At 61.8% G+C, this 24615-nt stretch overlaps 7 non-coding genes across 7 annotated transcripts; all 7 read right to left on the bottom strand.

Moving 5' to 3' along the window:
• Positions 1 to 744: 744 nt before the first annotated feature.
• LOC142874235 (5S ribosomal RNA) lies at positions 745 to 863 on the bottom strand. The gene has a single exon (XR_012922045.1). It is a non-coding gene; the product is annotated as a 5S ribosomal RNA (ribosomal RNA).
• Positions 864 to 4710: 3847 nt separating this feature from the next.
• On the bottom strand, positions 4711 to 4829 carry LOC142874230 (5S ribosomal RNA). The gene has a single exon (XR_012922042.1). It is a non-coding gene; the product is annotated as a 5S ribosomal RNA (ribosomal RNA).
• A 3829-nt stretch (positions 4830 to 8658) lies between these two features.
• Positions 8659 to 8777, bottom strand: LOC142874219 (5S ribosomal RNA). Its single transcript, XR_012922032.1, has one exon. It is a non-coding gene; the product is annotated as a 5S ribosomal RNA (ribosomal RNA).
• Positions 8778 to 12623: 3846 nt separating this feature from the next.
• LOC142874208 (5S ribosomal RNA) lies at positions 12624 to 12742 on the bottom strand. Its single transcript, XR_012922021.1, has one exon. It is a non-coding gene; the product is annotated as a 5S ribosomal RNA (ribosomal RNA).
• A 3840-nt stretch (positions 12743 to 16582) lies between these two features.
• LOC142874196 (5S ribosomal RNA) lies at positions 16583 to 16701 on the bottom strand. The gene has a single exon (XR_012922013.1). It is a non-coding gene; the product is annotated as a 5S ribosomal RNA (ribosomal RNA).
• A 3828-nt stretch (positions 16702 to 20529) lies between these two features.
• LOC142874185 (5S ribosomal RNA) lies at positions 20530 to 20648 on the bottom strand. Its single transcript, XR_012922004.1, has one exon. It is a non-coding gene; the product is annotated as a 5S ribosomal RNA (ribosomal RNA).
• Positions 20649 to 24496: 3848 nt separating this feature from the next.
• Positions 24497 to 24615, bottom strand: LOC142874174 (5S ribosomal RNA). Its single transcript, XR_012921995.1, has one exon. It is a non-coding gene; the product is annotated as a 5S ribosomal RNA (ribosomal RNA).

Here is a 24615-nt window from a genome sequence, read left to right as displayed (position 1 = left end):
GTTCAAAACCAGCCTGAGCAAGAGCGAGACCCCGTCTCTACTATCAATAGAAAGAAATGAATTGGCCAACTGATATATATATAAAAATTTAGCTGGGCATGGTGGCGCATGCCTGTAGTCCCAGCTACCCGGGAGGCTGAGGCAGAAGGATCACTCGAGCCCAGGAGTTTGAAGTTGCTGTGAGCTAGGCTGACGCCACGGCACTCACTCTAGCCTGGGCAACAAACCGAGACTCTGTCTCAAAAAATAAATAAATAAATAAATAAATAAATAAATAAATAAATAATGAATCCAAAGAGAAAAGTAAAAGGAGGCCTGTGGAGCAGGTCGGGGTGTGACTCCGGATCCCCCAACATCAGGTGCCACCACCAAAGATTCCTACGTGTAGCCCATAGAACCCCAAAAGCAACGGGAGGAGTTCTGGTCACATACTCCCTCAAAATGACATCCTGGCCTTCTTCGGGAACTCCCTCCCCTCTCAGACTCTCAAGGTTTCCTCCAGCGTGTCGGTTCCCACAGAGCAGACCTTTGGTCTGAGACCTGACAGTCCAGAAGCCACGCATGCTGCCGCGTGGCGGCGGTGTGGCGGCTCGGGACAAGAGGAGGCCCCACAGTGCGGGCTGGGGCGCCAGGCACCGCGGCGGGCGCTGAGGGTGGGGGTCACCCCCACCCCGGGCCGCCCCCGCACTCCCAGAAACGCGACAGAACCAGAGGCAAAAAAAAAAAATAAATAAAAAAAGAAGAAGCCTACGGCACCCGGTATTCCCGGGCGGTCTCCCATCCAAGTTCTAACCAGGCCCGACCCTGCTTAGCTTCCGAGATCAGACGAGATCGGGCGCGTTCAGGGTGGTGTGGCCGTGGACGGCGGAGGGCGCCCCTGCCCCGCTCAGGAAGCCGAGCCTCTCTGCGCTTCCCCGCCGCCTCCTCCCGCCCCAGGCCCCGCGCCGGCGCTGACCCGCGCCGGGCCGGGCCTGTTGAGTTCGCCGGCCGGGTCCGGCGGGCTCCGAGGGACGGGGGTGACAGGCGGGGCGGGCAGGGAGCGGCGGGCCGGGGTTGGGGGCTGTCTCTCTATACACACACACTCACACTCACTCACTCACTCACACTCACACAAGATGCGCCTCCACGGCTGGACCCGCCAAGGTGGAGACCTTCCAGCCCCCCTCCTCTCCTCGCCTGGCCTCCTTCACCTCCCCGCCCCCACCCCCAGCGCGCTGACTGCGCACGGGCGGGCGGGGCGCTCGCCCTTTGACCCCAGCCAGGGGCCGCCCTCCCCCACAACCCCTTTCAGTTGCGCCCCCCACCCTGTGGCCGGGCGGCCGCCTATTCCCCCGGGCCAGGGCTGGGGCACAGCGCACGGGGGAGGGGAGCGAGTGTATGGGGCGTCTCTCTCTCGGGATGTGTCCCTTGGGTGGGGTGGGGTGGCGTGGTTTGTGGGGCGCTGAAGAAATCAGTCCCCTCCATCTCCTCCCTCTGGAAAACCCCCAAGCCCTTGGAGAACTGCCGGCAACGCTACCGTGGGGGCCGGGACCCTCCTCTGTGTCCTCCTGTGGCCCAGTCCAAGGGGCCTGGGCCTGGCCGGGGCTGCATTGGACCCCAACCACCCTGGCGTGTGGACTCGCTAAAAATCGGCGACTAGATATTGGATTCCAGCGTCATTGAGGTCATTTCACTAATGAGTGCACCGGAAAGAGTTTCCTAATCCATCTGTGAGGGTGGCAACTGAAAGAGAATTTGAAAGCTGACAGAATAGGCGAGGAAAGGCATAGGAGATTTCCACACCCAGTAAGGAAGCCTTTCCCGAAATGGAAGAAAGAAAGGAGCAAACAGAGACACCGGTAGCCCGCCCGGATCAGAGTCTGCCCCTGACAGAAAGTACCCTGACCAGGTTCACCCGTGGGTGGGTCGCGAGCTAGCGGCATTCAGAAGAGCCAGGCCCGCGGTCTGTGCAGAAGACACCTGCACTCGGGTGTGTGTGGCGGCACAATTCCCAAGCAGCTCCAGATGTTAATCCAAGGAGAAGCCAGGGAGTTCCCAACGCCCCAGGTGTCCTCAGCCCACGACTGGCTGCTGTGGGAATGCGAAGCCCGGCTCCTTGTCTCAGAGCAGGGCAACCAGGAGGTGTGATGTCCACACCGGGGTTCCTAGGAGGATCAGACTGAAGCTGGGACTTGGCCTGAAAGTGTCCCCTCGCATGGCCACCCCCTTCCCCTTCCTGCTCCTCTACTCCTGGTGCCCCTCCATCCAGGGGCCAGACCTTAAAGAGTCACCCGCAAGAGAATCCTGGTCCCAAAGGAGCCTTCTGGGGGACCCGTGCTGAGAGAGGTTGTGGGCAGGGCCCGCTGGGGCTCTGCCCGACCCAGGGCTGAGAGATGCAACCTCCCAGCTCTGGGTCCCTGCAGGAAGTGTTGGCAAGCACAGGGCCAGTCCTCCAAAGGCCCAGGTGCAGGGAGCCCAGGCCAAGCAGCCCGTGGAAGAAGCCACATGCTGTGCCACCCCGGGGAACACGACTGCAGGCCACAGCCCTTCCCGCCTCCTCCTCCTCCTCCTCCCACCCCGCCCCCGCCCCCGCCCCCACCTGGCGCAGGGCCCAGAGACACCTCAGACACTTGCTACCCAAAGTGCAAAGGGCATCAGTTGCTCCTCCAAACCCCCCCACCCAGCCCAGCAGACCGCGTTGTCCAGCCAGCCCCCAGGCCTCCCTGGGGCGCCCAGCAGAAAAGTGCAGACACCCACCGGACCCTCAATCTCAGTTTTCGGATGTTTTTGCCACTCTAAGGACCCGCAGGCCAGCTGGGCCTTCTGGCAGCACAGAGAGCCCCGGAATCCGACCTGGAGAGCTGGGTGTACGTCCCCATGAGGAGGCGGTCCCCACCTCCGCGGCTCTCCCCTTGCGGGGAGCGGCAGCCACGGGGCCTCAGAGAAGGCACCAGGCTGGGCCCCCACGGCACAGCGGGAGCACGTCCCCCGCAGGCCACTTAGGGACAGGCGGCCGGCCGGCGGACGGTTGGGTTGTGCGAGACGCCGCGGCCGCCCTGCTACCGGGTTCCTGGGAGGGCGTCCTGGAACCAGCGTCCACACCAAGCCCTTGGAAGGCCCAGGCGACGGAGGAGCCCCGTCAGGCAGGGGCCGAGGACGGTGACGGCCCGGGCGGGGAGGAGCGTGTCAGGCAGGGGTAGAGGACGGTGACAGGTGACAGGCCGGGCGGGATGGAGTCAGTCAGGCAGGGGCCGTGGAGGAGACGGGCTGGGTAAGGGTTAGGGTTAGAGTCAGGACACAAGTCACAATCGCAAAGACCTGGAAGCGACCCGAGTGCCCATCGACCCACGAGTGCGTAAATGAAATGTGGCGCGTGGACACCACGGAGTGCTATTCGGCTATGAGGAGCAGCGGTGAGGGGGCACCTCTCGTGGTTCTCCTGGCCAGAGCTGGAACCCGTTCCAGTAAGCCAAGCATTCCAAGAATGGACACACGAGCACCACGTGCTCGCGCTCACCAGCAAATGGGTACGAACCGATGGACACCTAAGTGGACACAGAGGAATCACCTTCATCGGGTGGGTGTCGGGCGGGTGGGGGGAGGGGATGGGCATACACATCCATTAGGAATGGGGTGGGTGCGCACCGACTGGGGGATGGGCGCACTTGAAGCTCTGACCCGAGGGGGGAGGCTGGGAGAGGGCAACGCACCCGACCTTAACATTGGTACCCCCACAATACGCTGGAACAACATGAGAGGTAAATGAATAAGAACACGGGGGGGGGGAGAGGGGGGCACGGGCAACACATGTCACCTTAATACTTGGACTCCCATCATCTGCTTGAAAAGAGAGAGAAAAGAAAATGCAATAATAGAGATAAGAGACACTTTTTAAAAATAATGAATCCGGCCGGGCGCTGTGGCTCACGCCTGTAATCCTAGCTCTTGGGAGGCCGAGGCGGGCGGATTGCTCAAGGTCAGGTGTTCAAAACCAGCCTGAGCAAGAGCGAGACCCCGTCTCTACTATCAATAGAAAGAAATGAATTGGCCAACTGATATATATATAAAAATTTAGCTGGGCATGGTGGCGCATGCCTGTAGTCCCAGCTACCCGGGAGGCTGAGGCAGAAGGATCACTCGAGCCCAGGAGTTTGAAGTTGCTGTGAGCTAGGCTGACGCCACGGCACTCACTCTAGCCTGGGCAACAAACCGAGACTCTGTCTCAAAAAATAAATAAATAAATAAATAAATAAATAAATAAATAAATAAATAATGAATCCGAAGAGAATAGTAAAAGGAGGCCTGTGGAGCAGGTCGGGGTGTGACTCCGGATCCCCCAACATCAGGTGCCACCACCAAAGATTCCTACGTGTAGCCCATAGAACCCCAAAAGCAACGGGAGGAGTTCTGGTCACATACTCCCTCAAAATGACATCCTGGCCTTCTTCGGGAACTCCCTCCCCTCTCAGACTCTCAAGGTTTCCTCCAGCGTGTCGGTTCCCACAGAGCAGACCTTTGGTCTGAGACCTGACAGTCCAGAAGCCACGCATGCTGCCGCGTGGCGGCGGTGTGGCGGCTCGGGACAAGAGGAGGCCCCACAGTGCGGGCTGGGGCGCCAGGCACCGCGGCGGGCGCTGAGGGTGGGGGTCACCCCCACCCCGGGCCGCCCCCGCACTCCCAGAAACGCGACAGAACCAGAGGCAAAAAAAAAAAATAAATAAAAAAAGAAGAAGCCTACGGCACCCGGTATTCCCGGGCGGTCTCCCATCCAAGTTCTAACCAGGCCCGACCCTGCTTAGCTTCCGAGATCAGACGAGATCGGGCGCGTTCAGGGTGGTGTGGCCGTGGACGGCGGAGGGCGCCCCTGCCCCGCTCAGGAAGCCGAGCCTCTCTGCGCTTCCCCGCCGCCTCCTCCCGCCCCAGGCCCCGCGCCGGCGCTGACCCGCGCCGGGCCGGGCCTGTTGAGTTCGCCGGCCGGGTCCGGCGGGCTCCGAGGGACGGGGGTGACAGGCGGGGCGGGCAGGGAGCGGCGGGCCGGGGTTGGGGGCTGTCTCTCTATACACACACACTCACACTCACTCACTCACTCACACTCACACAAGATGCGCCTCCACGGCTGGACCCGCCAAGGTGGAGACCTTCCAGCCCCCCTCCTCTCCTCGCCTGGCCTCCTTCACCTCCCCGCCCCCACCCCCAGCGCGCTGACTGCGCACGGGCGGGCGGGGCGCTCGCCCTTTGACCCCAGCCAGGGGCCGCCCTCCCCCACAACCCCTTTCAGTTGCGCCCCCCACCCTGTGGCCGGGCGGCCGCCTATTCCCCCGGGCCAGGGCTGGGGCACAGCGCACGGGGGAGGGGAGCGAGTGTATGGGGCGTCTCTCTCTCGGGATGTGTCCCTTGGGTGGGGTGGGGTGGCGTGGTTTGTGGGGCGCTGAAGAAATCAGTCCCCTCCATCTCCTCCCTCTGGAAAACCCCCAAGCCCTTGGAGAACTGCCGGCAACGCTACCGTGGGGGCCGGGACCCTCCTCTGTGTCCTCCTGTGGCCCAGTCCAAGGGGCCTGGGCCTGGCCGGGGCTGCATTGGACCCCAACCACCCTGGCGTGTGGACTCGCTAAAAATCGGCGACTAGATATTGGATTCCAGCGTCATTGAGGTCATTTCACTAATGAGTGCACCGGAAAGAGTTTCCTAATCCATCTGTGAGGGTGGCAACTGAAAGAGAATTTGAAAGCTGACAGAATAGGCGAGGAAAGGCATAGGAGATTTCCACACCCAGTAAGGAAGCCTTTCCCGAAATGGAAGAAAGAAAGGAGCAAACAGAGACACCGGTAGCCCGCCCGGATCAGAGTCTGCCCCTGACAGAAAGTACCCTGACCAGGTTCACCCGTGGGTGGGTCGCGAGCTAGCGGCATTCAGAAGAGCCAGGCCCGCGGTCTGTGCAGAAGACACCTGCACTCGGGTGTGTGTGGCGGCACAATTCCCAAGCAGCTCCAGATGTTAATCCAAGGAGAAGCCAGGGAGTTCCCAACGCCCCAGGTGTCCTCAGCCCACGACTGGCTGCTGTGGGAATGCGAAGCCCGGCTCCTTGTCTCAGAGCAGGGCAACCAGGAGGTGTGATGTCCACCCCGGGGTTCCCAGGAGGATCAGACTGAAGCTGGGACTTGGCCTGAAAGTGTCCCCTCGCATGGCCACCCCCTTCCCCTTCCTGCTCCTCTACTCCTGGTGCCCCTCCATCCAGGGGCCAGACCTTAAAGAGTCACCCGCAAGAGAATCCTGGTCCCAAAGGAGCCTTCTGGGGGACCCGTGCTGAGAGAGGTTGTGGGCAGGGCCCGCTGGGGCTCTGCCCGACCCAGGGCTGAGAGATGCAACCTCCCAGCTCTGGGTCCCTGCAGGAAGTGTTGGCAAGCACAGGGCCAGTCCTCCAAAGGCCCAGGTGCAGGGAGCCCAGGCCAAGCAGCCCGTGGAAGAAGCCACATGCTGTGCCACCCCGGGGAACACGACTGCAGGCCACAGCCCTTCCCGCCTCCTCCTCCTCCTCCTCCCACCCTGCCCCCGCCCCCGCCCCCACCTGGCGCAGGGCCCAGAGACACCTCAGACACTTGCTACCCAAAGTGCAAAGGGCATCAGTTGCTCCTCCAAACCCCCCCACCCAGCCCAGCAGATCGCGTTGTCCAGCCAGCCCCCAGGCCTCCCTGGGGCGCCCAGCAGAAAAGTGCAGACACCCACCGGACCCTCAATCTCAGTTTTCGGATGTTTTTGCCACTCTAAGGACCCGCAGGCCAGCTGGGCCTTCTGGCAGCACAGAGAGCCCCGGAATCCGACCTGGAGAGCTGGGTGTACGTCCCCATGAGGAGGCGGTCCCCACCTCCGCGGCTCTCCCCTTGCGGGGAGCGGCAGCCACGGGGCCTCAGAGAAGGCACCAGGCTGGGCCCCCACGGCACAGCGGGAGCACGTCCCCCGCAGGCCACTTAGGGACAGGCGGCCGGCCGGCGGACGGTTGGGTTGTGCAAGACGCCGCGGCCGCCCTGCTACCGGGTTCCTGGGAGGGCGTCCTGGAACCAGCGTCCACACCAAGCCCTTGGAAGGCCCAGGCGACGGAGGAGCCCCGTCAGGCAGGGGCCGAGGATGGTGACGGCCCGGGCAGGGAGGAGCGTGTCAGGCAGGGGTAGAGGACGGTGACAGGTGACAGGCCGGGCGGGATGGAGTCAGTCAGGCAGGGGCCGTGGAGGAGACGGGCTGGGTAAGGGTTAGGGTTAGAGTCAGGACACAAGTCACAATCGCAAAGACCTGGAAGCGACCCGAGTGCCCATCGACCCACGAGTGCGTAAATGAAATGTGGCGCGTGGACACCACGGAGTGCTATTCGGCTGTGAGGAGCAGCGGTGAGGGGGCACCTCTCGTGGTTCTCCTGGCCAGAGCTGGAACCCGTTCCAGTAAGCCAAGCATTCCAAGAATGGACACACGAGCACCACGTGCTCGCGCTCACCAGCAAATGGGTACGAACCGATGGACACCTAAGTGGACACAGAGGAATCACCTTCATCGGGTGGGTGTCGGGCGGGTGGGGGGAGGGGATGGGCATACACATCCATTAGGAATGGGGTGGGTGCGCACCGACTGGGGGATGGGCGCACTTGAAGCTCTGACCCGAGGGGGGAGGCTGGGAGAGGGCAACGCACCCGACCTTAACATTGGTACCCCCACAATACGCTGGAACAACATGAGAGGTAAATGAATAAGAACACGGGGGGGGGGGAGAGGGGGGCACGGGCAACACATGTCACCTTAATACTTGGACTCCCATCATCTGCTTGAAAAGAGAGAGAAAAGAAAATGCAATAATAGAGATAAGAGACACTTTTTAAAAATAATGAATCCGGCCGGGCGCTGTGGCTCACGCCTGTAATCCTAGCTCTTGGGAGGCCGAGGCGGGCGGATTGCTCAAGGTCAGGTGTTCAAAACCAGCCTGAGCAAGAGCGAGACCCCGTCTCTACTATCAATAGAAAGAAATGAATTGGCCAACTGATATATATATAAAAATTTAGCTGGGCATGGTGGCGCATGCCTGTAGTCCCAGCTACCCGGGAGGCTGAGGCAGAAGGATCACTCGAGCCCAGGAGTTTGAAGTTGCTGTGAGCTAGGCTGACGCCACGGCACTCACTCTAGCCTGGGCAACAAACCGAGACTCTGTCTCAAAAAATAAATAAATAAATAAATAAATAAATAATGAATCCGAAGAGAAAAGTAAAAGGAGGCCTGTGGAGCAGGTCGGGGTGTGACTCCGGATCCCCCAACATCAGGTGCCACCACCAAAGATTCCTACGTGTAGCCCATAGAACCCCAAAAGCAACGGGAGGAGTTCTGGTCACATACTCCCTCAAAATGACATCCTGGCCTTCTTCGGGAACTCCCTCCCCTCTCAGACTCTCAAGGTTTCCTCCAGCGTGTCGGTTCCCACAGAGCAGACCTTTGGTCTGAGACCTGACAGTCCAGAAGCCACGCATGCTGCCGCGTGGCGGCGGTGTGGCGGCTCGGGACAAGAGGAGGCCCCACAGTGCGGGCTGGGGCGCCAGGCACCGCGGCGGGCGCTGAGGGTGGGGGTCACCCCCACCCCGGGCCGCCCCCGCACTCCCAGAAACGCGACAGAACCAGAGGCAAAAAAAAAAAAATAAAAAAAGAAGAAGCCTACGGCACCCGGTATTCCCGGGCGGTCTCCCATCCAAGTTCTAACCAGGCCCGACCCTGCTTAGCTTCCGAGATCAGACGAGATCGGGCGCGTTCAGGGTGGTGTGGCCGTGGACGGCGGAGGGCGCCCCTGCCCCGCTCAGGAAGCCGAGCCTCTCTGCGCTTCCCCGCCGCCTCCTCCCGCCCCAGGCCCCACGCCGGCGCTGACCCGCGCCGGGCCGGGCCTGTTGAGTTCGCCGGCCGGGTCCGGCGGGCTCCGAGGGACGGGGGTGACAGGCGGGGCGGGCAGGGAGCGGCGGGCCGGGGTTGGGGGCTGTCTCTCTATACACACAAACTCACACTCACTCACTCACTCACACTCACACAAGATGCGCCTCCACGGCTGGACCCGCCAAGGTGGAGACCTTCCAGCCCCCCTCCTCTCCTCGCCTGGCCTCCTTCACCTCCCCGCCCCCCACCCCCAGCGCGCTGACTGCGCACGGGCGGGCGGGGCGCTCGCCCTTTGACCCCAGCCAGGGGCCGCCCTCCCCCACAACCCCTTTCAGTTGCGCCCCCCACCCTGTGGCCGGGCGGCCGCCTATTCCCCCGGGCCAGGGCTGGGGCACAGCGCACGGGGGAGGGGAGCGAGTGTATGGGGCGTCTCTCTCTCGGGATGTGTCCCTTGGGTGGGGTGGGGTGGCGTGGTTTGTGGGGCGCTGAAGAAATCAGTCCCCTCCATCTCCTCCCTCTGGAAAACCCCCAAGCCCTTGGAGAACTGCCGGCAACGCTACCGTGGGGGCCGGGACCCTCCTCTGTGTCCTCCTGTGGCCCAGTCCAAGGGGCCTGGGCCTGGCCGGGGCTGCATTGGACCCCAACCACCCTGGCGTGTGGACTCGCTAAAAATCGGCGACTAGATATTGGATTCCAGCGTCATTGAGGTCATTTCACTAATGAGTGCACCGGAAAGAGTTTCCTAATCCATCTGTGAGGGTGGCAACTGAAAGAGAATTTGAAAGCTGACAGAATAGGCGAGGAAAGGCATAGGAGATTTCCACACCCAGTAAGGAAGCCTTTCCCGAAATGGAAGAAAGAAAGGAGCAAACAGAGACACCGGTAGCCCGCCCGGATCAGAGTCTGCCCCTGACAGAAAGTACCCTGACCAGGTTCACCCGTGGGTGGGTGGCGAGCTAGCGGCATTCAGAAGAGCCAGGCCCGCGGTCTGTGCAGAAGACACCTGCACTCGGGTGTGTGTGGCGGCACAATTCCCAAGCAGCTCCAGATGTTAATCCAAGGAGAAGCCAGGGAGTTCCCAACGCCCCAGGTGTCCTCAGCCCACGACTGGCTGCTGTGGGAATGCGAAGCCCGGCTCCTTGTCTCAGAGCAGGGCAACCAGGAGGTGTGATGTCCACACCGGGGTTCCTAGGAGGATCAGACTGAAGCTGGGACTTGGCCTGAAAGTGTCCCCTCGCATGGCCACCCCCTTCCCCTTCCTGCTCCTCTACTCCTGGTGCCCCTCCATCCAGGGGCCAGACCTTAAAGAGTCACCCGCAAGAGAATCCTGGTCCCAAAGGAGCCTTCTGGGGGACCCGTGCTGAGAGAGGTTGTGGGCAGGGCCCGCTGGGGCTCTGCCCGACCCAGGGCTGAGAGATGCAACCTCCCAGCTCTGGGTCCCTGCAGGAAGTGTTGGCAAGCACAGGGCCAGTCCTCCAAAGGCCCAGGTGCAGGGAGCCCAGGCCAAGCAGCCCGTGGAAGAAGCCACATGCTGTGCCACCCCGGGGAACACGACTGCAGGCCACAGCCCTTCCCGCCTCCTCCTCCTCCTCCCACCCCGCCCCCGCCCCCGCCCCCACCTGGCGCAGGGCCCAGAGACACCTCAGACACTTGCTACCCAAAGTGCAAAGGGCATCAGTTGCTCCTCCAAACCCCCCCACCCAGCCCAGCAGACCGCGTTGTCCAGCCAGCCCCCAGGCCTCCCTGGGGCGCCCAGCAGAAAAGTGCAGACACCCACCGGACCCTCAATCTCAGTTTTCGGATGTTTTTGCCACTCTAAGGACCCGCAGGCCAGCTGGGCCTTCTGGCAGCACAGAGAGCCCCGGAATCCGACCTGGAGAGCTGGGTGTACGTCCCCATGAGGAGGCGGTCCCCACCTCCGCGGCTCTCCCCTTGCGGGGAGCGGCAGCCACGGGGCCTCAGAGAAGGCACCAGGCTGGGCCCCCACGGCACAGCGGGAGCACGTCCCCCGCAGGCCACTTAGGGACAGGCGGCCGGCCGGCGGACGGTTGGGTTGTGCGAGACGCCGCGGCCGCCCTGCTACCGGGTTCCTGGGAGGGCGTCCTGGAACCAGCGTCCACACCAAGCCCTTGGAAGGCCCAGGCGACGGAGGAGCCCCGTCAGGCAGGGGCCGAGGATGGTGACGGCCCGGGCAGGGAGGAGCGTGTCAGGCAGGGGTAGAGGACGGTGACAGGTGACAGGCCGGGCGGGATGGAGTCAGTCAGGCAGGGGCCGTGGAGGAGACGGGCTGGGTAAGGGTTAGGGTTAGAGTCAGGACACAAGTCACAATCGCAAAGACCTGGAAGCGACCCGAGTGCCCATCGACCCACGAGTGCGTAAATGAAATGTGGCGCGTGGACACCACGGAGTGCTATTCGGCTGTGAGGAGCAGCGGTGAGGGGGCACCTCTCGTGGTTCTCCTGGCCAGAGCTGGAACCCGTTCCAGTAAGCCAAGCATTCCAAGAATGGACACACGAGCACCACGTGCTCGCGCTCACCAGCAAATGGGTACGAACCGATGGACACCTAAGTGGACACAGAGGAATCACCTTCATCGGGTGGGTGTCGGGCGGGTGGGGGGAGGGGATGGGCATACACATCCATTAGGAATGGGGTGGGTGCGCACCGACTGGGGGATGGGCGCACTTGAAGCTCTGACCCGAGGGGGGAGGCTGGGAGAGGGCAACGCACCCGACCTTAACATTGGTACCCCCACAATACGCTGGAACAACATGAGAGGTAAATGAATAAGAACACGGGGGGGGGGAGAGGGGGGCACGGGCAACACATGTCACCTTAATACTTGGACTCCCATCATCTGCTTGAAAAGAGAGAGAAAAGAAAATGCAATAATAGAGATAAGAGACACTTTTTAAAAATAATGAATCCGGCCGGGCGCTGTGGCTCACGCCTGTAATCCTAGCTCTTGGGAGGCCGAGGCGGGCGGATTGCTCAAGGTCAGGTGTTCAAAACCAGCCTGAGCAAGAGCGAGACCCCGTCTCTACTATCAATAGAAAGAAATGAATTGGCCAACTGATATATATATAAAAATTTAGCTGGGCATGGTGGCGCATGCCTGTAGTCCCAGCTACCCGGGAGGCTGAGGCAGAAGGATCACTCGAGCCCAGGAGTTTGAAGTTGCTGTGAGCTAGGCTGACGCCACGGCACTCACTCTAGCCTGGGCAACAAACCGAGACTCTGTCTCAAAAAATAAATAAATAAATAAATAAATAAATAAATAAATAAATAAATAAATAATGAATCCGAAGAGAATAGTAAAAGGAGGCCTGTGGAGCAGGTCGGGGTGTGACTCCGGATCCCCCAACATCAGGTGCCACCACCAAAGATTCCTACGTGTAGCCCATAGAACCCCAAAAGCAACGGGAGGAGTTCTGGTCACATACTCCCTCAAAATGACATCCTGGCCTTCTTCGGGAACTCCCTCCCCTCTCAGACTCTCAAGGTTTCCTCCAGCGTGTCGGTTCCCACAGAGCAGACCTTTGGTCTGAGACCTGACAGTCCAGAAGCCACGCATGCTGCCGCGTGGCGGCGGTGTGGCGGCTCGGGACAAGAGGAGGCCCCACAGTGCGGGCTGGGGCGCCAGGCACCGCGGCGGGCGCTGAGGGTGGGGGTCACCCCCACCCCGGGCCGCCCCCGCACTCCCAGAAACGCGACAGAACCAGAGGCAAAAAAAAAAAAATAAAAAAAGAAGAAGCCTACGGCACCCGGTATTCCCGGGCGGTCTCCCATCCAAGTTCTAACCAGGCCCGACCCTGCTTAGCTTCCGAGATCAGACGAGATCGGGCGCGTTCAGGGTGGTGTGGCCGTGGACGGCGGAGGGCGCCCCTGCCCCGCTCAGGAAGCCGAGCCTCTCTGCGCTTCCCCGCCGCCTCCTCCCGCCCCAGGCCCCGCGCCGGCGCTGACCCGCGCCGGGCCGGGCCTGTTGAGTTCGCCGGCCGGGTCCGGCGGGCTCCGAGGGACGGGGGTGACAGGCGGGGCGGGCAGGGAGCGGCGGGCCGGGGTTGGGGGCTGTCTCTCTATACACACACACTCACACTCACTCACTCACTCACACTCACACAAGATGCGCCTCCACGGCTGGACCCGCCAAGGTGGAGACCTTCCAGCCCCCCTCCTCTCCTCGCCTGGCCTCCTTCACCTCCCCGCCCCCCACCCCCAGCGCGCTGACTGCGCACGGGCGGGCGGGGCGCTCGCCCTTTGACCCCAGCCAGGGGCCGCCCTCCCCCACAACCCCTTTCAGTTGCGCCCCCCACCCTGTGGCCGGGCGGCCGCCTATTCCCCCGGGCCAGGGCTGGGGCACAGCGCACGGGGGAGGGGAGCGAGTGTATGGGGCGTCTCTCTCTCGGGATGTGTCCCTTGGGTGGGGTGGGGTGGCGTGGTTTGTGGGGCGCTGAAGAAATCAGTCCCCTCCATCTCCTCCCTCTGGAAAACCCCCAAGCCCTTGGAGAACTGCCGGCAACGCTACCGTGGGGGCCGGGACCCTCCTCTGTGTCCTCCTGTGGCCCAGTCCAAGGGGCCTGGGCCTGGCCGGGGCTGCATTGGACCCCAACCACCCTGGCGTGTGGACTCGCTAAAAATCGGCGACTAGATATTGGATTCCAGCGTCATTGAGGTCATTTCACTAATGAGTGCACCGGAAAGAGTTTCCTAATCCATCTGTGAGGGTGGCAACTGAAAGAGAATTTGAAAGCTGACAGAATAGGCGAGGAAAGGCATAGGAGATTTCCACACCCAGTAAGGAAGCCTTTCCCGAAATGGAAGAAAGAAAGGAGCAAACAGAGACACCGGTAGCCCGCCCGGATCAGAGTCTGCCCCTGACAGAAAGTACCCTGACCAGGTTCACCCGTGGGTGGGTCGCGAGCTAGCGGCATTCAGAAGAGCCAGGCCCGCGGTCTGTGCAGAAGACACCTGCACTCGGGTGTGTGTGGCGGCACAATTCCCAAGCAGCTCCAGATGTTAATCCAAGGAGAAGCCAGGGAGTTCCCAACGCCCCAGGTGTCCTCAGCCCACGACTGGCTGCTGTGGGAATGCGAAGCCCGGCTCCTTGTCTCAGAGCAGGGCAACCAGGAGGTGTGATGTCCACCCCGGGGTTCCCAGGAGGATCAGACTGAAGCTGGGACTTGGCCTGAAAGTGTCCCCTCGCATGGCCACCCCCTTCCCCTTCCTGCTCCTCTACTCCTGGTGCCCCTCCATCCAGGGGCCAGACCTTAAAGAGTCACCCGCAAGAGAATCCTGGTCCCAAAGGAGCCTTCTGGGGGACCCGTGCTGAGAGAGGTTGTGGGCAGGGCCCGCTGGGGCTCTGCCCGACCCAGGGCTGAGAGATGCAACCTCCCAGCTCTGGGTCCCTGCAGGAAGTGTTGGCAAGCACAGGGCCAGTCCTCCAAAGGCCCAGGTGCAGGGAGCCCAGGCCAAGCAGCCCGTGGAAGAAGCCACATGCTGTGCCACCCCGGGGAACACGACTGCAGGCCACAGCCCTTCCCGCCTCCTCCTCCTCCTCCTCCCACCCTGCCCCCGCCCCCGCCCCCACCTGGCGCAGGGCCCAGAGACACCTCAGACACTTGCTACCCAAAGTGCAAAGGGCATCAGTTGCTCCTCCAAACCCCCCCACCCAGCCCAGCAGATCGCGTTGTCCAGCCAGCCCCCAGGCCTCCCTGGGGCGCCCAGCAGAAAAGTGCAGACACCCACCGGACCCTCAATCTCAGTTTTCGGATGTTTTTGCCACTCTAAGGACCCGCAGGCCAGCTGGGCCTTCTGGCAGCACAGAGAGCCCCGGAATCCGACCTGGAGAGCTGGGTGTACGTCCCCATGAGGAGGCGGTCCCCACCTCCGCGGCTCTCCCCTTGCGGGGAGCGGCAGCCACGGGGCCTCAGAGAAGGCACCAGGCTGGGCCCCCACGGCACAGCGGGAGCACGTCCCCCGCAGGCCACTTAGGGACAGGCGGCCGGCCGGCGGACGGTTGGGTTGTGCAAGACGCCGCGGCCGCCCTGCTACCGGGTTCCTGGGAGGGCGTCCTGGAACCAGCGTCCACACCAAGCCCTTGGAAGGCCCAGGCGACGGAGGAGCCCCGTCAGGCAGGGGCCGAGGATGGTGACGGCCCGGGCAGGGAGGAGCGTGTCAGGCAGGGGTAGAGGACGGTGACAGGTGACAGGCCGGGCGGGATGGAGTCAGTCAGGCAGGGGCCGTGGAGGAGACGGGCTGGGTAAGGGTTAGGGTTAGAGTCAGGACACAAGTCACAATCGCAAAGACCTGGAAGCGACCCGAGTGCCCATCGACCCACGAGTGCGTAAATGAAATGTGGCGCGTGGACACCACGGAGTGCTATTCGGCTGTGAGGAGCAGCGGTGAGGGGGCACCTCTCGTGGTTCTCCTGGCCAGAGCTGGAACCCGTTCCAGTAAGCCAAGCATTCCAAGAATGGACACACGAGCACCACGTGCTCGCGCTCACCAGCAAATGGGTACGAACCGATGGACACCTAAGTGGACACAGAGGAATCACCTTCATCGGGTGGGTGTCGGGCGGGTGGGGGGAGGGGATGGGCATACACATCCATTAGGAATGGGGTGGGTGCGCACCGACTGGGGGATGGGCGCACTTGAAGCTCTGACCCGAGGGGGGAGGCTGGGAGAGGGCAACGCACCCGACCTTAACATTGGTACCCCCACAATACGCTGGAACAACATGAGAGGTAAATGAATAAGAACACGGGGGGGGGGAGAGGGGGGCACGGGCAACACATGTCACCTTAATACTTGGACTCCCATCATCTGCTTGAAAAGAGAGAGAAAAGAAAATGCAATAATAGAGATAAGAGACACTTTTTAAAAATAATGAATCCGGCCGGGCGCTGTGGCTCACGCCTGTAATCCTAGCTCTTGGGAGGCCGAGGCGGGCGGATTGCTCAAGGTCAGGTGTTCAAAACCAGCCTGAGCAAGAGCGAGACCCCGTCTCTACTATCAATAGAAAGAAATGAATTGGCCAACTGATATATATATAAAAATTTAGCTGGGCATGGTGGCGCATGCCTGTAGTCCCAGCTACCCGGGAGGCTGAGGCAGAAGGATCACTCGAGCCCAGGAGTTTGAAGTTGCTGTGAGCTAGGCTGACGCCACGGCACTCACTCTAGCCTGGGCAACAAACCGAGACTCTGTCTCAAAAAATAAATAAATAAATAAATAAATAAATAAATAAATAATGAATCCGAAGAGAATAGTAAAAGGAGGCCTGTGGAGCAGGTCGGGGTGTGACTCCGGATCCCCCAACATCAGGTGCCACCACCAAAGATTCCTACGTGTAGCCCATAGAACCCCAAAAGCAACGGGAGGAGTTCTGGTCACATACTCCCTCAAAATGACATCCTGGCCTTCTTCGGGAACTCCCTCCCCTCTCAGACTCTCAAGGTTTCCTCCAGCGTGTCGGTTCCCACAGAGCAGACCTTTGGTCTGAGACCTGACAGTCCAGAAGCCACGCATGCTGCCGCGTGGCGGCGGTGTGGCGGCTCGGGACAAGAGGAGGCCCCACAGTGCGGGCTGGGGCGCCAGGCACCGCGGCGGGCGCTGAGGGTGGGGGTCACCCCCACCCCGGGCCGCCCCCGCACTCCCAGAAACGCGACAGAACCAGAGGCAAAAAAAAAAAATAAATAAAAAAAGAAGAAGCCTACGGCACCCGGTATTCCCGGGCGGTCTCCCATCCAAGTTCTAACCAGGCCCGACCCTGCTTAGCTTCCGAGATCAGACGAGATCGGGCGCGTTCAGGGTGGTGTGGCCGTGGACGGCGGAGGGCGCCCCTGCCCCGCTCAGGAAGCCGAGCCTCTCTGCGCTTCCCCGCCGCCTCCTCCCGCCCCAGGCCCCGCGCCGGCGCTGACCCGCGCCGGGCCGGGCCTGTTGAGTTCGCCGGCCGGGTCCGGCGGGCTCCGAGGGACGGGGGTGACAGGCGGGGCGGGCAGGGAGCGGCGGGCCGGGGTTGGGGGCTGTCTCTCTATACACACACACTCACACTCACTCACTCACTCACACTCACACAAGATGCGCCTCCACGGCTGGACCCGCCAAGGTGGAGACCTTCCAGCCCCCCTCCTCTCCTCGCCTGGCCTCCTTCACCTCCCCGCCCCCACCCCCAGCGCGCTGACTGCGCACGGGCGGGCGGGGCGCTCGCCCTTTGACCCCAGCCAGGGGCCGCCCTCCCCCACAACCCCTTTCAGTTGCGCCCCCCACCCTGTGGCCGGGCGGCCGCCTATTCCCCCGGGCCAGGGCTGGGGCACAGCGCACGGGGGAGGGGAGCGAGTGTATGGGGCGTCTCTCTCTCGGGATGTGTCCCTTGGGTGGGGTGGGGTGGCGTGGTTTGTGGGGCGCTGAAGAAATCAGTCCCCTCCATCTCCTCCCTCTGGAAAACCCCCAAGCCCTTGGAGAACTGCCGGCAACGCTACCGTGGGGGCCGGGACCCTCCTCTGTGTCCTCCTGTGGCCCAGTCCAAGGGGCCTGGGCCTGGCCGGGGCTGCATTGGACCCCAACCACCCTGGCGTGTGGACTCGCTAAAAATCGGCGACTAGATATTGGATTCCAGCGTCATTGAGGTCATTTCACTAATGAGTGCACCGGAAAGAGTTTCCTAATCCATCTGTGAGGGTGGCAACTGAAAGAGAATTTGAAAGCTGACAGAATAGGCGAGGAAAGGCATAGGAGATTTCCACACCCAGTAAGGAAGCCTTTCCCGAAATGGAAGAAAGAAAGGAGCAAACAGAGACACCGGTAGCCCGCCCGGATCAGAGTCTGCCCCTGACAGAAAGTACCCTGACCAGGTTCACCCGTGGGTGGGTCGCGAGCTAGCGGCATTCAGAAGAGCCAGGCCCGCGGTCTGTGCAGAAGACACCTGCACTCGGGTGTGTGTGGCGGCACAATTCCCAAGCAGCTCCAGATGTTAATCCAAGGAGAAGCCAGGGAGTTCCCAACGCCCCAGGTGTCCTCAGCCCACGACTGGCTGCTGTGGGAATGCGAAGCCCGGCTCCTTGTCTCAGAGCAGGGCAACCAGGAGGTGTGATGTCCACCCCGGGGTTCCCAGGAGGATCAGACTGAAGCTGGGACTTGGCCTGAAAGTGTCCCCTCGCATGGCCACCCCCTTCCCCTTCCTGCTCCTCTACTCCTGGTGCCCCTCCATCCAGGGGCCAGACCTTAAAGAGTCACCCGCAAGAGAATCCTGGTCCCAAAGGAGCCTTCTGGGGGACCCGTGCTGAGAGAGGTTGTGGGCAGGGCCCGCTGGGGCTCTGCCCGACCCAGGGCTGAGAGATGCAACCTCCCAGCTCTGGGTCCCTGCAGGAAGTGTTGGCAAGCACAGGGCCAGTCCTCCAAAGGCCCAGGTGCAGGGAGCCCAGGCCAAGCAGCCCGTGGAAGAAGCCACATGCTGTGCCACCCCGGGGAACACGACTGCAGGCCACAGCCCTTCCCGCCTCCTCCTCCTCCTCCTCCCACCCTGCCCCCGCCCCCGCCCCCACCTGGCGCAGGGCCCAGAGACACCTCAGACACTTGCTACCCAAAGTGCAAAGGGCATCAGTTGCTCCTCCAAACCCCCCCACCCAGCCCAGCAGATCGCGTTGTCCAGCCAGCCCCCAGGCCTCCCTGGGGCGCCCAGCAGAAAAGTGCAGACACCCACCGGACCCTCAATCTCAGTTTTCGGATGTTTTTGCCACTCTAAGGACCCGCAGGCCAGCTGGGCCTTCTGGCAGCACAGAGAGCCCCGGAATCCGACCTGGAGAGCTGGGTGTACGTCCCCATGAGGAGGCGGTCCCCACCTCCGCGGCTCTCCCCTTGCGGGGAGCGGCAGCCACGGGGCCTCAGAGAAGGCACCAGGCTGGGCCCCCACGGCACAGCGGGAGCACGTCCCCCGCAGGCCACTTAGGGACAGGCGGCCGGCCGGCGGACGGTTGGGTTGTGCAAGACGCCGCGGCCGCCCTGCTACCGGGTTCCTGGGAGGGCGTCCTGGAACCAGCGTCCACACCAAGCCCTTGGAAGGCCCAGGCGACGGAGGAGCCCCGTCAGGCAGGGGCCGAGGATGGTGACGGCCCGGGCAGGGAGGAGCGTGTCAGGCAGGGGTAGAGGACGGTGACAGGTGACAGGCCGGGCGGGATGGAGTCAGTCAGGCAGGGGCCGTGGAGGAGACGGGCTGGGTAAGGGTTAGGGTTAGAGTCAGGACACAAGTCACAATCGCAAAGACCTGGAAGCGACCCGAGTGCCCATCGACCCACGAGTGCGTAAATGAAATGTGGCGCGTGGACACCACGGAGTGCTATTCGGCTGTGAGGAGCAGCGGTGAGGGGGCACCTCTCGTGGTTCTCCTGGCCAGAGCTGGAACCCGTTCCAGTAAGCCAAGCATTCCAAGAATGGACACACGAGCACCACGTGCTCGCGCTCACCAGCAAATGGGTACGAACCGATGGACACCTAAGTGGACACAGAGGAATCACCTTCATCGGGTGGGTGTCGGGCGGGTGGGGGGAGGGGATGGGCATACACATCCATTAGGAATGGGGTGGGTGCGCACCGACTGGGGGATGGGCGCACTTGAAGCTCTGACCCGAGGGGGGAGGCTGGGAGAGGGCAACGCACCCGACCTTAACATTGGTACCCCCACAATACGCTGGAACAACATGAGAGGTAAATGAATAAGAACACGGGGGGGGGGAGAGGGGGGCACGGGCAACACATGTCACCTTAATACTTGGACTCCCATCATCTGCTTGAAAAGAGAGAGAAAAGAAAATGCAATAATAGAGATAAGAGACACTTTTTAAAAATAATGAATCCGGCCGGGCGCTGTGGCTCACGCCTGTAATCCTAGCTCTTGGGAGGCCGAGGCGGGCGGATTGCTCAAGGTCAGGTGTTCAAAACCAGCCTGAGCAAGAGCGAGACCCCGTCTCTACTATCAATAGAAAGAAATGAATTGGCCAACTGATATATATATAAAAATTTAGCTGGGCATGGTGGCGCATGCCTGTAGTCCCAGCTACCCGGGAGGCTGAGGCAGAAGGATCACTCGAGCCCAGGAGTTTGAAGTTGCTGTGAGCTAGGCTGACGCCACGGCACTCACTCTAGCCTGGGCAACAAACCGAGACTCTGTCTCAAAAAATAAATAAATAAATAAATAAATAAATAATGAATCCGAAGAGAAAAGTAAAAGGAGGCCTGTGGAGCAGGTCGGGGTGTGACTCCGGATCCCCCAACATCAGGTGCCACCACCAAAGATTCCTACGTGTAGCCCATAGAACCCCAAAAGCAACGGGAGGAGTTCTGGTCACATACTCCCTCAAAATGACATCCTGGCCTTCTTCGGGAACTCCCTCCCCTCTCAGACTCTCAAGGTTTCCTCCAGCGTGTCGGTTCCCACAGAGCAGACCTTTGGTCTGAGACCTGACAGTCCAGAAGCCACGCATGCTGCCGCGTGGCGGCGGTGTGGCGGCTCGGGACAAGAGGAGGCCCCACAGTGCGGGCTGGGGCGCCAGGCACCGCGGCGGGCGCTGAGGGTGGGGGTCACCCCCACCCCGGGCCGCCCCCGCACTCCCAGAAACGCGACAGAACCAGAGGCAAAAAAAAAAAAATAAAAAAAGAAGAAGCCTACGGCACCCGGTATTCCCGGGCGGTCTCCCATCCAAGTTCTAACCAGGCCCGACCCTGCTTAGCTTCCGAGATCAGACGAGATCGGGCGCGTTCAGGGTGGTGTGGCCGTGGACGGCGGAGGGCGCCCCTGCCCCGCTCAGGAAGCCGAGCCTCTCTGCGCTTCCCCGCCGCCTCCTCCCGCCCCAGGCCCCACGCCGGCGCTGACCCGCGCCGGGCCGGGCCTGTTGAGTTCGCCGGCCGGGTCCGGCGGGCTCCGAGGGACGGGGGTGACAGGCGGGGCGGGCAGGGAGCGGCGGGCCGGGGTTGGGGGCTGTCTCTCTATACACACAAACTCACACTCACTCACTCACTCACACTCACACAAGATGCGCCTCCACGGCTGGACCCGCCAAGGTGGAGACCTTCCAGCCCCCCTCCTCTCCTCGCCTGGCCTCCTTCACCTCCCCGCCCCCACCCCCAGCGCACTGACTGCGCACGGGCGGGCGGGGCGCTCGCCCTTTGACCCCAGCCAGGGGCCGCCCTCCCCCACAACCCCTTTCAGTTGCGCCCCCCACCCTGTGGCCGGGCGGCCGCCTATTCCCCCGGGCCAGGGCTGGGGCACAGCGCACGGGGGAGGGGAGCGAGTGTATGGGGCGTCTCTCTCTCGGGATGTGTCCCTTGGGTGGGGTGGGGTGGCGTGGTTTGTGGGGCGCTGAAGAAATCAGTCCCCTCCATCTCCTCCCTCTGGAAAACCCCCAAGCCCTTGGAGAACTGCCGGCAACGCTACCGTGGGGGCCGGGACCCTCCTCTGTGTCCTCCTGTGGCCCAGTCCAAGGGGCCTGGGCCTGGCCGGGGCTGCATTGGACCCCAACCACCCTGGCGTGTGGACTCGCTAAAAATCGGCGACTAGATATTGGATTCCAGCGTCATTGAGGTCATTTCACTAATGAGTGCACCGGAAAGAGTTTCCTAATCCATCTGTGAGGGTGGCAACTGAAAGAGAATTTGAAAGCTGACAGAATAGGCGAGGAAAGGCATAGGAGATTTCCACACCCAGTAAGGAAGCCTTTCCCGAAATGGAAGAAAGAAAGGAGCAAACAGAGACACCGGTAGCCCGCCCGGATCAGAGTCTGCCCCTGAGAGAAAGCACCCTGACCAGGTTCACCCGTCTGTGGGTGGCGAGCTAGCGGCATTCAGAAGAGCCAGGCCCGCGGTCTGTGCAGAAGACACCTGCACTCGGGTGTGTGTGGCGGCACAATTCCCAAGCAGCTCCAGATGTTAATCCAAGGAGAAGCCAGGGAGTTCCCAACGCCCCAGGTGTCCTCAGCCCACGACTGGCTGCTGTGGGAATGCGAAGCCCGGCTCCTTGTCTCAGAGCAGGGCAACCAGGAGGTGTGATGTCCACACCGGGGTTCCTAGGAGGATCAGACTGAAGCTGGGACTTGGCCTGAAAGTGTCCCCTCGCATGGCCACCCCCTTCCCCTTCCTGCTCCTCTACTCCTGGTGCCCCTCCATCCAGGGGCCAGACCTTAAAGAGTCACCCGCAAGAGAATCCTGGTCCCAAAGGAGCCTTCTGGGGGACCCGTGCTGAGAGAGGTTGTGGGCAGGGCCCGCTGGGGCTCTGCCCGACCCAGGGCTGAGAGATGCAACCTCCCAGCTCTGGGTCCCTGCAGGAAGTGTTGGCAAGCACAGGGCCAGTCCTCCAAAGGCCCAGGTGCAGGGAGCCCAGGCCAAGCAGCCCGTGGAAGAAGCCACATGCTGTGCCACCCCGGGGAACACGACTGCAGGCCACAGCCCTTCCCGCCTCCTCCTCCTCCTCCCACCCCGCCCCCGCCCCCGCCCCCACCTGGCGCAGGGCCCAGAGACACCTCAGACACTTGCTACCCAAAGTGCAAAGGGCATCAGTTGCTCCTCCAAACCCCCCCACCCAGCCCAGCAGACCGCGTTGTCCAGCCAGCCCCCAGGCCTCCCTGGGGCGCCCAGCAGAAAAGTGCAGACACCCACCGGACCCTCAATCTCAGTTTTCGGATGTTTTTGCCACTCTAAGGACCCGCAGGCCAGCTGGGCCTTCTGGCAGCACAGAGAGCCCCGGAATCCGACCTGGAGAGCTGGGTGTACGTCCCCATGAGGAGGCGGTCCCCACCTCCGCGGCTCTCCCCTTGCGGGGAGCGGCAGCCACGGGGCCTCAGAGAAGGCACCAGGCTGGGCCCCCACGGCACAGCGGGAGCACGTCCCCCGCAGGCCACTTAGGGACAGGCGGCCGGCCGGCGGACGGTTGGGTTGTGCGAGACGCCGCGGCCGCCCTGCTACCGGGTTCCTGGGAGGGCGTCCTGGAACCAGCGTCCACACCAAGCCCTTGGAAGGCCCAGGCGACGGAGGAGCCCCGTCAGGCAGGGGCCGAGGATGGTGACGGCCCGGGCAGGGAGGAGCGTGTCAGGCAGGGGTAGAGGACGGTGACAGGTGACAGGCCGGGCGGGATGGAGTCAGTCAGGCAGGGGCCGTGGAGGAGACGGGCTGGGTAAGGGTTAGGGTTAGAGTCAGGACACAAGTCACAATCGCAAAGACCTGGAAGCGACCCGAGTGCCCATCGACCCACGAGTGCGTAAATGAAATGTGGCGCGTGGACACCACGGAGTGCTATTCGGCTGTGAGGAGCAGCGGTGAGGGGGCACCTCTCGTGGTTCTCCTGGCCAGAGCTGGAACCCGTTCCAGTAAGCCAAGCATTCCAAGAATGGACACACGAGCACCACGTGCTCGCGCTCACCAGCAAATGGGTACGAACCGATGGACACCTAAGTGGACACAGAGGAATCACCTTCATCGGGTGGGTGTCGGGCGGGTGGGGGGAGGGGATGGGCATACACATCCATTAGGAATGGGGTGGGTGCGCACCGACTGGGGGATGGGCGCACTTGAAGCTCTGACCCGAGGGGGGAGGCTGGGAGAGGGCAACGCACCCGACCTTAACATTGGTACCCCCACAATACGCTGGAACAACATGAGAGGTAAATGAATAAGAACACGGGGGGGGGGAGAGGGGGGCACGGGCAACACATGTCACCTTAATACTTGGACTCCCATCATCTGCTTGAAAAGAGAGAGAAAAGAAAATGCAATAATAGAGATAAGAGACACTTTTTAAAAATAATGAATCCGGCCGGGCGCTGTGGCTCACGCCTGTAATCCTAGCTCTTGGGAGGCCGAGGCGGGCGGATTGCTCAAGGTCAGGTGTTCAAAACCAGCCTGAGCAAGAGCGAGACCCCGTCTCTACTATCAATAGAAAGAAATGAATTGGCCAACTGATATATATATAAAAATTTAGCTGGGCATGGTGGCGCATGCCTGTAGTCCCAGCTACCCGGGAGGCTGAGGCAGAAGGATCACTCGAGCCCAGGAGTTTGAAGTTGCTGTGAGCTAGGCTGACGCCACGGCACTCACTCTAGCCTGGGCAACAAACCGAGACTCTGTCTCAAAAAATAAATAAATAAATAAATAAATAAATAAATAAATAAATAAATAAATAATGAATCCGAAGAGAATAGTAAAAGGAGGCCTGTGGAGCAGGTCGGGGTGTGACTCCGGATCCCCCAACATCAGGTGCCACCACCAAAGATTCCTACGTGTAGCCCATAGAACCCCAAAAGCAACGGGAGGAGTTCTGGTCACATACTCCCTCAAAATGACATCCTGGCCTTCTTCGGGAACTCCCTCCCCTCTCAGACTCTCAAGGTTTCCTCCAGCGTGTCGGTTCCCACAGAGCAGACCTTTGGTCTGAGACCTGACAGTCCAGAAGCCACGCATGCTGCCGCGTGGCGGCGGTGTGGCGGCTCGGGACAAGAGGAGGCCCCACAGTGCGGGCTGGGGCGCCAGGCACCGCGGCGGGCGCTGAGGGTGGGGGTCACCCCCACCCCGGGCCGCCCCCGCACTCCCAGAAACGCGACAGAACCAGAGGCAAAAAAAAAAAATAAATAAAAAAAGAAGAAGCCTACGGCACCCGGTATTCCCGGGCGGTCTCCCATCCAAGTTCTAACCAGGCCCGACCCTGCTTAGCTTCCGAGATCAGACGAGATCGGGCGCGTTCAGGGTGGTGTGGCCGTGGAC

This window comes from Microcebus murinus, chromosome 11 (assembly GCF_040939455.1).
Source record: "Microcebus murinus isolate Inina chromosome 11, M.murinus_Inina_mat1.0, whole genome shotgun sequence".
In the NCBI taxonomy this organism is placed as follows: Eukaryota; Metazoa; Chordata; class Mammalia; order Primates; family Cheirogaleidae; genus Microcebus; species Microcebus murinus.
The sequence above is the reverse complement of the archived record's forward strand: the minus strand, read 5'-3'. Positions and strand labels throughout refer to the sequence as shown.